The following is a 13,405-nucleotide window of genomic DNA, read 5'->3' as shown; positions in this document are numbered from 1 at the left end:
AGCTTTAAGTCTTAACTTCATACCTTACAACTCAGGCAAGAACTCCTTCTTTGACTGATCCATCTTGAACACCTTCAAGATCACGTCAAGGCATGTGCTCATTTGAAAGTACTATTAAGCGTTTTGATCTATCCTTATAGATCTTGATGCTCAATGTTCAAGTAGCTTAATCCAGGTTTTCCATTGAAAACACTTTCCAAATAACCCTATATGCTTTCCAGAAATTCTACGTCATTTCTGATCATTAATATGTCAACAACATATACTCATCAGAAATTCTATAGTGCTCCCACTCACTTCTTTGGAAATACAAGTTTCTCATAAACTTTGTATACACCCAAAATCTTTGATCATCATCAAAGCATACATTCCAACTCCGAGATGCTCACTCCAGTCCTCAGAAGGATTGTTGGAGCTTTGCATACTTATTAGCATATTTCAGGATAGACAAAACCTTCCGGTTGTATCACATACAACCTTTCCTCAAGAATCATCGAGGAAACAATGTTTTGACATCCTATCTGTAAGATTTCATAAATAATGCAGTAATTGCTAATATAATTCCAACAGACTCTTAGCATCGCTACGAGTGAGAAAGTCTCATCGTAGTCAACTCCTTGAACTTGTCGAAAAACATCTTAACGACAAGTCGAGCTTTCTCAATGGTGACACTTACCATCATTGTCTGTCTTCCTTTCAAAATCCATATGTACCTAACAGCCTTACGACCATCAAGTAGTTCTTCCAAAGTCTACACTTTGTTTTCATACATGGATCCTCTCTCGGGTTTTATGGCCTTGAGCCATTTATCGGAATCCGGGCCCACCATCGCTTCTCCATAGCTCGTAGGTTCATTGTTGTCTAGCAACATGACTTCCAAGACAGGATTACGTACCATTCTGAAGTAGTACGCATCCTTGTCATCCCACGAGGTTTGGTAGTGACTCGATCCGAAGTTTCATGATCACTATCATAAGCTTCCACTTCAGTTGGTGTACGTGCCACAGGAACAACTTCCTGTGCCCTGCTACACACTTGTTGAAGTGACGGTTCAATAACCTCATCAAGTCTCCACCATCCTCCCACTCAACTTTTTGAGAGAAACCTTTCCTCGAAAAAGGACCCGATTCAAGAAACAATCCCTATTGCTTTCGGATCTGAATTAGGAGGTATACCCAACTGTTTTTGGGTGTCCTATGAAGATGCATTTTATCCGCTTTGTGTTCGAGCTTATTAGCCTGAAACCTTTCCACATAAGCATCGCAGCCCCAAACTTCTAAGAAATGACAGCTTAGGTTTCTCTAAACCATAATTCATACGGTGTCATCTCAACGGAATTACGTGGTGTCCTATTTAAAGTGAATGTGGTTGTCTTTAATGCCTAACCCATGATCGATAGTGGTAATTTGATAAGAGACATCAAGGTACGCACCATATCCAATAGGGTGCAACTATGATGTTCGGACACACCATCCCACTATGGTGTTCCAGGCTGTATCAGTTGTGAAACAATTTCCACAATGTCTTAATTCTATGCCAAACTCGTGATTCAGATATTCATCTCTATGATCATATCATAGATCTTTTATCCTCTTGTCACGACGATCTTTCAACTTCACACTGAAATTACTTGAACCTTTCAATAATTCAGACTCGTGATTCATCAAGTAAATATACTCAACATCTACTCGAATCATCTGTGAAGTAAGAACATAACGATGTTCACTGCATGCCTCAGCACTCATTGGACTGCACACATCAAAATGTGTTACTTCCAACAAGTTGCTATCTTGTTCCATCTTACTAAAAACGAGGCTTTTCAGTCATCTTGCCCATGTGGTATGATTTGCATGTCCCAAGTGATTCAAAATCAAGTGAGTCAAAACGGTCCATTTGCATGGAGTTTCTTCATGCATATACACCAATAGACATGGTTCGCATGTCTCAAACTTTTCAAAAAATGAGTGAGCCCAAAGATCCATCAATATGGAGCTTCTTCATGCGTTTTATACCGATATGACTTACGTAGCAGTGCCACAAGTAGGTGGTACTATCATTACTATCTTTTGGCATGAACATGTGTATCACTACGATCGAGATTTAATAAACCATTCATTTTAGGTGTAAGACCATTGAAGGTATTATTCAAATAAACAGAGTAACCATTATTCTCCTTAAATGAATAACCGTATTGCGATAGACGTAATCCAATCATGTCTATGCTCAACGCAAACACCAAATAACAATTATTTAGGTTTAACACCAATCTCTTTGGTAGAGGGAGCGTGTGATGCTTGATCATATCAAGCTTGGAAAAACTTCCAACACATATCGTCAGCTCACCTTTAGCTAGTCTCCGTTTATTCCGTAGCCTTTTGTTTCGAGTTACTAACACTTAGCAACCGAACCGGTATCTAATACCCTGGTGCTACTAGGAGTACTAGCAAAGTACACATTAACACAATGTATATCCAATATACTTCTATCGACCTTGCCAGCCTTCTTATCTACCAAGTATCTAGGGTAATTCTGCTCTAGTGGTTGTTCCCCTTATTACAGAAGCACTTAGTCTCGGGTTTGGGTTTTACCTTGGGTTTCTTCACTAGAGCAGCAGCTGATTTGCCGTTTCATGAAGTATCCCTTCTTGCCCTTGCCCTTCTTGAAACTAGTGGTTTCACCAACCATCAACAATTGATGCTCCTTCTTGATTTCTACTTTCGCTGTGTCAAACATCACGAATACCTCAAGGATCATCATATCTATCCCTGATATGTTATAGTTCATCACGAAGCACTAACAGCTTGGTGGCAATGACTTTTGAGAACCATCACTGTCTTATCTGGAAGATCAACTCCCACTCGATTCAAATGATCGTTGTACTCAGACAATCTGAGCACAAGCTCAACAATTGAGCTTTTCTCCTTAGTTTGCAGGTTAAGAAAGTCATCGGAGGTCTTATACCTCTTGACATGGGCACGAGCCTGAAATCCCAATTTCAGCCCTCAAAACATCTCATATGTTTCGCGATGTTTCAAAGACGTCTTTGGTGCCTCAACTCTAAACCGTTTAACTGAACTATCACGTAGTTATCAAAACGTGTATGTCAGATGTTCGCAACAACCACAGACAACGTTCGAGGTTCAGCACACTGAGCGGTGCATTAAGGACATAAGCCTTCTATGAAGCAATGAGGACAATCCTCAGTTTACGGACCTAGTCCGCATAATTGCTACTATCAACTTTCAACTAATTTTTCTCTAGGAACATATCTAAACAGTAGAACTATAGCGTGAGCTACGACATAATTTGAAAAAACCTTTTGACTATGTTCAGGATAATTAAGTTCATCTTATGAACTCCCACTCAGATAGACATCCCTCTAGTCATCTAAGTGATTACATGATCCGAGTCAAACTAGGCCGTGTCCGATCATCACGTGAGACGGACTAGTCATCATCGGTGAACATCTTCATGTTGATCGTATCTTCTATACGACTCATGCTCGACCTTTCGGTCTCCGTGTTCCGAGGCCATGTCTGTACATGCTAGGCTCGTCAAGTTAACCCTAAGTGTTTCGCGTGTGTTCCGAGGCCATGTCTGTACATGCTAGGCTCGTCAACACCCGTTGTATTTGAACGTCTGAATAAAACACCTGATCATCACGTGATGTTTTGAAACAGCGAACTGTCGCAACGGTGCACAGTTAGGGGAGAACACTTCTTGAAATTGTTGTAAGGGATCATCTTATTTACTACCGTCGTTCTAAGCAAATAAGATGTATAAACATGATAAACATCACATGCAATCAAATAGTGACATGATATGGCCATCATCACTTTGCTCCTTTTGATCTCCATCTTCGGGGCTCCATGATCATCATCGTCACCGGCATGACACCATGATCTCCATCATCATGATCTCCATCATCGTGTCTTCATGAAGTTGCCTCGCCAACTATTACTTCTACTACTATGGCTAACGGTTAGCAATAAACTAAAGTAATTACATGACGTTTAAGTTGACACGCAGGTCACAAATAAATAAAGACAACTCCTATGGCTCCTGCCGGTTGTCATACCCATCGACATGCAAGTCGTGATTCCTATTACAAGAACATGATCAATCTCATACATCACATATATCATTCATCACATCCTTTTTGGCCATATCACATCACATAGCATACCCTGCAAAAACAAGTTAGACGTCCTCTAATTGTTGTTTGCATGTTTTACGTGGCTGCTATGGGTTTCTAGCAAGAACGTTTCTTACCTACGCATGAACCACAACGTGATATGCCAATTGCTATTTACCCTTCATAAGGACCCTTTTCATCGAATCCGATCCGACTAAAGTGGGAGAGACAGACACCCGCCAGCCACCTTATGCAACTAGTGCATGTTTGTCGGTGGAACCGGTCTCACGTAAGCGTACGTGTAAGGTTGGTCCGGGCCGCTTCATCCCACGATGCCGCCGAATCAAGATAAGACTAGTAACGGCAAGCATATTGAACAATATCGACGCCCACAACTACTTTGTGTTCTACTCGTGCAAAGAATCTACGCAATAGACCTAGCTCATGATGCCACTGTTGGGGAACGTAGCAGAAATTCAAAAATTTTCCTACGTATCACCAAGATCTATCTATGGAGAGACCGGCTACGAGTAGAAAGGAGAGTGCATCTACATACCCTTGTAGATTTCTAAGCGGAAGCATTCAAGTGAACGGGGTTGATGGAGTCGTACTCGTCGTGATTCAGATCATCGATGATCCTAGTGCCGAACGGACGGCACCTCCGCGTTCAACACACGTACAGCTCGACGATGTCTCCCACGCCTTGATCCAGCAAGGAGAGAGGGAGAGGTTGAGGAAGACTCCATCCAGCAGCAGCACAACGGCGTGGTGGTGATGGAGGAGCGTGGCAATCCTGCAGGGCTTCGCCAAGCACCTACGGGAGAGGAGGAGGTGTCACGGGAGGGAGGGAGGCGCCAAGGGCTCAGGTATGGATGCCCTCCCTCCCCTCCATTATATATAGGGGCAGGGGAGAGGGGGGAGGCGCAGCCTTGCCCCTTCCTCCAAGAAAGGGGTGCGGCTAAGAGGGGGGGAGGTGTCCATCCTCCCCAAGGCACCTCGGAGGTGCCTTCCCCCTTTAGGACTCTCCCCTTTTTTCTATATCTTGGCGCATGGGCCTCTAGGGGCTGGTGCCCTTGGCCCATGTAGGCCAAGGCGCACCCCCTACAGCCCATGTGGCCCCCCGGGGCAGGTGGCCCCACCCGGTGGGCCCCCGGGACCCTTCCGGTGGTCCCGGTACAATACCGATGACCCCGAAACTTGTCCCGATGGCCGAAACAGGACTTCCTATATATAAATCTTTACCTCCGGACCATTCCGGAACTCCTCGTGACGTCCGGGATCTCATCCGGGACTCCGAACAATATTCGGTAACCACATACAAACTTCCTTTATAACCCTAGCGTCATCGAACCTTAAGTGTGTAGACCCTACGGGTTCGGGAGACATGTAGTCATGACCGAGATGTTCTCCGGTCAATAACCAACAGCGGGATCTGGATACCCATGTTGGCTCCCACATGTTCCACGATGATCTCATCGGATGAACCACGATGTCAAGGACTCAATCAATCCCGTATACAATTCCCTTTGTCTAGCGGTATGGTACTTGCCCGAGATTCGATCGTCGGTATACCGATACCTTGTTCAATCTCGTTACCGGCAAGTCTTTTTACTCGTTCCGTAACACATCATCCCGTGATCAACCCCTTGGTCACATTGTGCACATTATGATGATGTCCTACCGAGTGGGCCCAGAGATACCTCTCCGTTTACACGGAGTGACAAAATCCCAATCTCGATTCGTGCCAACCCAACAGACACTTTCAGAGATACCCGTAGTGTACCTTTATAGCCACCCAGTTACGTTGTGACGTTTGGCACACCCAAAGCACTCCTATGGTATCCGGGAGTTGCACAATCTCATGGTCTAAGGAAATGATACTTGACATTAGAAAAGCTTTAGCATACGAACTACATGATCTTGTGCTAGGCTTAGGATTGGGTCTTGTCCATCACATCATTCTCCTAATGATGTGATCCCGTTATCAACGACATCCAATGTCCATGGTCAGGAAACCGTAACCATCCATTGATTAACGAGCTAGTCAACTAGAGGCTTACTAGGGACATGGTGTTGTCTATGTATCCACACATGTATCTGAGTTTCCTATCAATACAATTCTAGCATGGATAATAAACGATTATCATGAACAAGGAAATATAATAATAATCAATTTATTATTGCCTCTAGGGCATATTTCCAACAAAAACATGTTGGGATTAGTGGTCTAGCTGCTCAGGAGAGAAATGATAAAAAAGATCTAAAGGACCAATTGGGGAGAATTCTGAAACAAGAATAGATGAAGTGGCTGCACAAATATAAACATAGAGAAATAATTTTGGAGGGTGATAGTAACACTAGATGCTATCATGCTAAAGACAATGGCAGAAGCAGGGGAAATTGGATTGCTTCCTTTGAGCAAGATGAATGGGTGATTGAGGGAGACACCCATCTATTGAGCTAAATTAATATTTTTTATAAAAAATGTTTGGACATGTTGAGTAATCTACTATTTTCCTGAATGTTAAAGAGGCTTCTAAAATCTCTGATAGAGATGCTCAAAAATTAATGGAACATTTCCCTAGGGAAGAGTTACAATTTGTAGTGTTTCAAATGAAAAAGAAGAAGCCTTAGTCGTGATGGTTTACCTATTGGTTTACAGCAACATTTGTGGGGGGTTGGAATGGGATTTATTAAAGGAATTGTTATATTACTTCCACATAGTTGTGTTAGATATTGCTAGATTGAATTATGGTATTATTACCAAAAGTATTCAGAAGTTTAGGCCTAACTTTTCATTGAGAAACTATTTCTAATGTTCTGATGAACAAACTTTCTAAAGTGGTGAAGCATGTTATCTCACAAACTCAAACTACTTTTGTTAAAGGTAGGTATATTGTGGAAGGAGTGGGTATTCTTCAAGAGGCTTGAATTATATACATCATAAAAAAGAAATATACCCTCATTTTCAAAATGCTTATGACAAGATGAAATTGCTCCTTGTTTATGAGATGCTTAAATTCAGATTTTTTTTCCCTGATCAATGTTGTGATTGGATTATTCATGCTATGAGGGGGGTACATGTGGGAGTCAAAGTCAATGGTGTCATTGGTCCTTACTTTAAAACACATAAAGGCTTGACACGGAGGGATTCCCTATCACCATTAATCTTTGATTTGGCTATCGATGCTTTGGACATTACTATGGGAAAAACTAGGCAGAATGGTTTTGTCAAACGAGTTTTAAGAACAAATCTAGAAAAAAGGGGTGAATATGTTACACTATGTGGATGATAACATTTTTGCTGCAAAGATGATGAAATTCGTGCAAGAAATCTTGAATTAATTATGTGTCTATTTGAGCAAATGTTTGGTTTGACCAGTAATTTGTAGAAAAGTGAGCTCTTCCATTATGGGGAGGCTATACAAAAACTACATTATACCAAGAATTTTTTACTTGTGAGCCGGGGAGGTTCCCATTAAGTATATATGTGCCCATGTTTTAAACATAGTGATTAAAAATAAACATCGTAAAGTGACTACCAAAATTGAGAAGAGGTGTGCTTGCATGTAAGAGAATATTTTCTTGAACATTGTAGGTAGGGTTACCCCAATGAAAACATATTTAGCTACATTCCTTTGTTCATGATGTCCTTCTAGCCCATTCATGTTGGAATGAGGAAGAAGGATGATTTTTTAGAGATAGGTTGGTTTGGTAAGCTGATGAGATAAGTAAAAGTACCATTTTGTAAACTGGAAAACATGTTGCCAGTCCAAAAATCAAGGGGTATTGGGAATTTGAACTTGGAGCTTATGAATAAAGCTTTGCTTGCCAAATGGTTATGGAATAGAAACAGCAATTAGGTTGTGGTAAGATGTTTTGCTTCATAAATATGTGAAGGAGAAATTCGCGTCCTTGGCCCAAATTTTGTCTACTGCCTACCGCGGGAGGCACCGGTTTGGTTTCGGTTTTTTCCACATGCGAACATGGTGGCGGCGGTTCCGCACTTCCACTACCGGACGTGGCAGGAGGCGGGGAAGCAAAATTTTGGGGGAGGGCATGAGGAAATCAGCGAGGTTTCTTTCCTTTTTTGCATTGCGCACCTGGAAGTATTGTTTTCGAAATATCACGGTTTTGCTGGATGAGTGGGCATAGCACTTGTGGTCCCCATGCGTTAGCGGCATACGGTATATGATTGTGCCGTTCTGGGGTTCTTTTAATATTGTTGTAAAAACAAAAAAATGTTGTATTGCAGAATGGAGTTTTGAGCTCGAGGCCAACACGCATTTGTCTCTATGTTGTGCCGACTGTAGAAAACTTCTACAATAGCTCTCGTATCTCTAAAATAATCGTCGTTTATGGGAAGTTGAGGCAAAAAAAAAAAACTCTCCAATAGTTCCCGTGAGACAGGGGCGAATCTATATGTAAGTTGTGCGGTCAACTGACTCCACAGTTTTTTCCTGAAAAACAGCCTATAATCACTGTTCATTGTGAACAAAAATTCAGAAAAAAATACCATTGACACCACATATTATTTTGGCTGGCACCGCGGCACCGCCGTTGCCGTGAGGTGACCATAACTTTACATGATCCCATAAAATTGGTCTTTCTCCCCGCATGTTTGCGGTCATCTTCACATATTTCTGGTATAAAACTCAAGGCGAGCGGACGTCGGCTCTTCTATGTCCGTCGATAGTTAGATGATGAATTGCTCGTTCATGATCTTGCCGTCGACAAACCCACTCCCTGGTTGAGGGGTGGACCGTTGTCATCTCCTTCGGCATATGCATGATCTTCATCTTCAGCTATCCATTCACATAAGTGACGGAGATGAGAGGTCAGCGCTGTCGTAGTTTTCCATTAAATCCTACTCCCTTCATTCCTAAGTATTTGTCTTTCTAAAGATTTCAACAAGTGACTACATACGGAGCGAAATGAGTGAATCTACACTTTAAAATATGTGTGCAAGTTCATTTGAAATCTCTAAAGAGACAAATACTTAGGAACGGAGGGAGTAGTTGGGTAATGAATTTCTAGGTTAGCCATTGCTTTGTGTCGCGCCAATGTAGAATTAGCCACCCACATAGAAATATTTGAAGGAGTAGAATCCTCCAAGTTTTTCCGCAGGAAGTCTCTGAATGAAAGAGGCCCTATGTAGAGATGGTCAAAGCTGCAGTGATGTATTGATGCTCATTTGCGGCGGACATCTTTTTCAGTAGACACACTTATAAATGGGTGGAGCACTTGCATGGCATTTTGAAAACATAGCCGGCGTAGAACCTGCTACGTTCACCATACAGGCTTGAAATAGCAAACCACTTTATCCGTGCTATGGATTCAGAAATAGCACACCGCTGTAGATTGATTCAGAAATGCTTCTTCGAGCTGGAAACTATGAATTCTCGACGACTCCCTAGCATTTTTAGCCAGTACAGGAGTAATAGATTTACTACAGCCGTGTGCCTCGAATCCACCTCGACAATGAACTTGGAACGGCTGACGACACCGAGCAAGGGCAGCAGTGCAGTGGAGTGCAGTCCGTCACATCAGCGATCCCTGTCTACTCTCCGCTATACACGCACTCTTCCTGTCATCCACATTAACATTACCAGTACTGTACCATATACTACTACACCATACCAGCAGATGTACCGTAGGAGTAATCGAGCGTACTTGTGGCAGGTCGCCCTGCGGCGCACGGCACTGACCGTATTTATACTATTTATTTACGCGTGTAGTACGTACGGTAGTACGTGGTACGTGCATGCCCAACCACCCACGCGCGCCCGCGCCAGTCTGTCTGCTACGCCTACTCCGGCTCCACTCACTCGGGCGTCGCCGGTCCTGTACAATTCGCAGCTTCTTCTCCCGCGTACAGTACGGGCGTACAGTACTCCAGCTAGTACGTATAGTAGAGTATCACGAGCTACGCACAACATCACAGCAGTGACATGCATGCCCCGTGGTTGTTAATGGATGGGGTCAAAGCAACCGTACCTCCTGCAGCCCGGGCGTCCATTACTCGTGCCCTGTAGCCATCTGCCCGTGTCCCCCCACCTCCTCCACAAGAGAAGAGAAATCCGGCCCGGAGTAGCGGCACCGGCGACATTAACACGGCGAGTCTTGTCTCGTCTGGTTCGTTGGGGCGTTCCGGTTCGAGCGAGACGTTAATGTCCGTGCGGTGGCACGCCACCTCGCCATTATTGGCCCGGTCGGCAACCCCAGCCCGTGGTCCATCCATCCATCGTCGTCGACGGAGGAGCGCGTATCACCGGTCGGGATCACATGTGGTACTACGTCCGACGTGGTCCTCGCTCGCCGGCCGGCCGGGGTTTAAGGCCACGATTCGATTTGTCTGCCCCGTTCCTCCTTCTTAAACTCCCCGTCCCGTCCCGTCCACGGCGGCGAGCTGAGAGTATCCCCGCGGCGACAACGTTGGGCTGCCGCTACCGTGAGCCCATTTATTGCCTGCCCTCCGCCTTCCAGGACGCGTCGTGCTTGTCGGCCTAGGCGCCGATGATCCATGCATTTTCTCCCTGTTCGAGCGCGATGGGTGTGTACTTGGCGTACCGTCGGTCGACGCAGATATATACTTAGGGGCTGTTTCGTTCCCAGCCACAATTTGCCGAGCTAAAATTTGGCAGCCACAGTTTGTCAAGCATGTGTTTGGTTTTTGCCACACTTTGGCTTGCCACATTTTATTGCCCCTATGGCCCATTTGTCAAAGAGACAATTTTTTTGCCAACTTTTACCAAAGTTTGGCGTCCAATTTCTTAGCCACACTTGTGTGGCTTGCCATAGTTGTGTGGCTAGCCACATTTTGGCTTGGCCACACTAGTTAGTTGTGTGGCTAGCCACATTTTGGCTTGGCCACACTAGTCTCCAACCAAACAGACCCTTATTTGTGTATGCTCGAATCTTCGTACGCAAACCGTGCGCGTCCACGTACCGCGCCATGCCCATGCCCATGCCCATGCAAGCACCCACCAGCTCGCTCATGCGTCACCGTCCGTCCGGGCAGCGGATCACGAACTGCGGGGTGCCGGAGGAGAGGTGCAAAGCAAGTTGATGAGCAACCGAATAGGCACAAAATATCCATGGCTCCACCCCATGCCTGGCTCAGGACTCACTTCTGTCTACTGAGCGCGGCTGCCGAATTTGATGGCGCTGTCGCTGCTGGGTGCTGCCATGGCCATGCCATGCCAACGCTCCGTCGAAAGGGCAGGCGGAAAACGACCAAAAGCGGCTCGCAGTCACCATGCCGGCCGCCCGGCCAGATACACACACCCGTCTGATTCACGCACAGGCACCAGGACACATACATGCATCCATCCCACGCATGCATGCATACCTATGCAGGGAGAGATCACACCCACAAGTAGATGTGATGATGATGATGACCGTCATGATCGTCTACTCATGGCAGAGGCCCAGGACACAAACGTGCATTAAACAAACGCGCACGCCAGGACCCTCTCGGTGTAGCTACAGCTACTAGGAGACATAGGAGGGCAAGCAAATAAATTGCCGAGTAAGAAAAGGATGCCTACAGCCTATAGGGAGCGCACAGCTACACTCTACTCCTAGCGGCGACTGTAGCTAGCTGCATGCGAAACTGAGACGGTGGCTAGGCCACCTTTCTCCTCGCTTTTATCGGGCGTGGGGCAGCGCTGCCGTTCGCAGCAAGGAAGCAGTCGTCGTCCTCGTCGTCGTCCAGCGGCACTGCAGGCAGGCAGGCAGCCTCTGCGGCGCGTGCTCCTGGGGACCCGGGCGCGCCCGCTCTCGCCTGCTCCGGTTCCGTTCCATGGATCACGAGCGCCCCGCTCTGCTCGCCCCTGCCGACGATGCTGTTGCCTGCTGCCATTGCACGGCACTGCCACTGCCGCTGCGTTGCGGTAAATGTGCCCGTGCTGTACGCGCTACGTTGACGCCGGGCGGCCAGCAACGTCACCGCCGGTGTCCATGGTAATTAATAGAAGATCGTCGCATTTCCTCGATGATTCCGGGCGACGCGCTCAGTTGCATTGCATTGCATTGCATGGCGCTAGCTGCTACGGGAAGAAGATTGATTGATCCTGCGCTCCACTGTGGGGGGTGGGGACGATGGCGTCCGGGCCATGGGCCGGGCGGGCCTACGGCCGCTCCCGTGTCGTCGTATGCTTGCTTGCTTTAAGCCTGGCCGGTCTGGCTCTCTTCGGCTGGCTGCGTATGAGAGGGCCGAGCCGCGCCGTAGGGCCGGCGTGCACGGGCCCGACGACCAGCCAGCTGTTGGAGTGCAGTGCTTGAACAGTCAAGAGGCCTTGTTGGCTTGCGGCGAGAGGCTAGCTACGAGCTTGGCTACGCTCCGAGCTGTCATTAATGGATGTCTGGGCGATATCTACGAGCAAGCTGTAGCCTGTAGGTAGTGACTAGAGAGACACCAGGGATGGATGGGGCTGAGGATGACATGACGGCCCGGGGAGACGCCCCTCTGCTTTTCCGGGCGCGAGCAGAGAGAGGGACATGGATACACACAGGGGCAGCCACGTCATTTCCACGTAGTTCTACAGGGAGAGTGAGTGACATGTGATCGTGCTAGCCATGTCATTTCGTGATCGCTGTTGCGTGCGCCGCTCTGCTCCCGTGTCCCCCAGAGCGTGATCACCGCCCCCGTGCGTGCTGTGGACAGCACGCTTGACCAAAGCCAGAGCGAAAAACTTTATGAAAGAAATCTCGCCCGCGCCGCGCGGGGGGCAGGGCGGATGTACGCGCACGGCATCACGTGGTGGGGTGGGGATGGTCTCGTCGCCGTCGTCGACGGATCCGTCTCCTCCGTCTCGGCCGGGGCCTGGGCGTTGGTGGGGCTCGGCCGGTCCATGCATCGTCGTCGACCAGCCGGGGGAACGGGTGCCCGTTGCTCTCCTGCGTACGATGCGACCGGAATCAATGCTGCCCCATGAATGGGTGCTGTGGATCGCGCGGCCGGCCGCCGGGAGAGGCGAGGATCGGTCGAGCGGCCACCACTTATGGCTATGGCTGGCTAGCTACCGGAATTGAAAGAGGGTGCAGCCGATCCAGCGCGCGGCATGCACCATTAGTAGTGCGGTGCATACTTCTATTTTGGGTTGTCACGAGAGAGAAAGGGAAAAAGGAGTAAAGATATCGGAGCTAGTAGACTTTCGGTCGTGTGACTCGTGTCTATACGATGCACACCTGTCTTTTTCATGTATAACACACTGTTTGCTACAGTAGATACGGTTAACAAGTGGTATTTCGATTCGATCGTTTTTC

This window comes from Triticum dicoccoides, chromosome 1B (assembly GCF_002162155.2).
Source record: "Triticum dicoccoides isolate Atlit2015 ecotype Zavitan chromosome 1B, WEW_v2.0, whole genome shotgun sequence".
Taxonomy (NCBI): Eukaryota; Viridiplantae; Streptophyta; class Magnoliopsida; order Poales; family Poaceae; genus Triticum; species Triticum dicoccoides.
This window is presented reverse-complemented; position numbering follows the sequence as displayed.